Source organism: Sander vitreus, chromosome 14 (assembly GCF_031162955.1).
Source record: "Sander vitreus isolate 19-12246 chromosome 14, sanVit1, whole genome shotgun sequence".
Taxonomy (NCBI): Eukaryota; Metazoa; Chordata; class Actinopteri; order Perciformes; family Percidae; genus Sander; species Sander vitreus.
Window position 1 is genome coordinate 1,991,662 of NC_135868.1, and position 2,033 is coordinate 1,993,694.

A 2,033-nucleotide genomic window follows, 5' to 3' on the forward strand; every position below is an offset into this window, starting at 1 on the left:
CACCCACAGCACAGTCAATACTACACTTTATCCACTTCCGCTTTTCACAATAAAAGCTCTATGGTTTAGTGTAACTTCCTCTTAACCTTTTTCACTATCTGCAAAACCACGTGGCAAACTAGTTATCCCTACGTCTGTACTTCGGTTTGTCTCTAACTGTTTTGAACGTAGAGACTAGTGCCAACTACTCACAAAAAGCAGAGCTTACACAGTCATGTGATCATGTGCACCTTCAGATTTGGCTTGTTGTTAAATCTTTTCCCAAACTGAGAGCAGGTATATTTCATACCACCGACAGAGACAGACTTGTCTTCAGTCTCTGGTTGTAAAAGTGGATGTGAATGTGAGTTCCTGACTGGTTCTGGTCCTCCACAGTCCTCTCCATCAGCTTCTGATTCTGTGTCTTCAGCTGCCTCTCTGTTCTCCTCAGTTTGACTCTGACCACCGACACTCTGATGGTTCCCTGAGCTGTTTGTACCAGGTGAAACTTTGGTCACAAACGCTGCAGCTGAACAGAATCTTCTTTTTGGTGGCGGAGTTAGCAAGCTAACGTTAGCCAACTCACACCGGCCGGCTAGCTGGTTCCGCCGTGCTTTTATGCTGCATCGGTTACACAGAATGAGCTCAACGGCGGGCTGGGTCTAACGTTAGCGGTCCGCTGATCCACTCAGGCATACAAACAGGTCATGGGTATAAAATGTGAGAAGGATACGACGGATCCCTGACCATCCAGGGGGGTCCTGGGTTATGCTCCCCCGGAAGAACATTTTGTACATTTTAAAGTATAATGCATCAATCTGGTGAACTTTGAGAGCCAAATGAAGAGGCTAGATCTATGTAGAACCTGTGCTCTTGTAAACAATGTTGTGTTCTTGTAAGCGATTTAACCATAAACACATTTTTTGTATAGCATACATTTGAGTCATCAAAAGGACAAGCTTTGAACGCTAAATTTGGACATTTCATTTTATAAATACTTATTACATATAGAGCATCCAATCTGTACATTTGATATTCATTTTGTGAAACAAGGACCTTAAGCACTCATTCTTTGAAAAGTACCCAACAGGTGTCAAAGGATGAAAATCTCATTCTGAAGGACAGCATTTCATTCTCAGGTTATGAGACCGTTCTGTGAGACAGCAAAGACAAGATGATCTGCAGCTTAAGTCAACAGCATCACTTAAACCTAACAAACATCCATTAGACATCATGTTTACTCTCAGTCTATTGATCCAAAGTGCAGCAGATCAAATAAATTAACAGCTACTGAATTAAAATAGTTTCTACTGGATGATACCTGTCATATGGTGAAAATAAAATACAAATATACTTTACTTGGGCAAAGAGTAAAGGTAATCCAGCTCACTGTCTGAAGTTAAACAGACAACTTGTCATGGTGGACAATAAGATATAGTATTTTCTAACTCTCTCTACCTCCCATTTGAGAGATTTTGCAGCCTGATTTTGGACATTCACACCGTGAGGGGGGGTCATTTCTCATTTCCCCGGCCGAAATGAGAGAAAGAAAAAGAGCTAAAGCATGAAATCGCGCACCATACAAATTACCCGGCATTGCTGGATCTGGCAGACCTCCTAGGCTGTGAATATTTTGACAAATTAAAGGTAAGAATTTTATTTCATTACAGTGTAAATTTGCTGTCATGGATTTGTAATAAAATTAACTATAATTTAAGAATATATTTTCCTAGATTGATCAAAAGGACCAACTACAGGTCCCACAGGATTGTGGACGAAATGTTACAGATTCTAGGTGAAGTGGTTGAGGAGCCCATTTTAGAAGCCCATAGAACGTCAAAGGCTATTGGCTTGAAAATTGATGAGTCCACAGACATCTCTGTGACAAAACAATTAGACATCCATGTCAGGTACAGTAGCGGCCACCTTCTTATTCATTTTTAAATGGGTCATGATGGTGTCCTGTGTAACAAAACCAGGATTAAACAAAGTTTTTTTGTAAATATTTCAGGTATACAGACAAGGAAGGACAGCTGTTCTGTCAATTTCTGGAT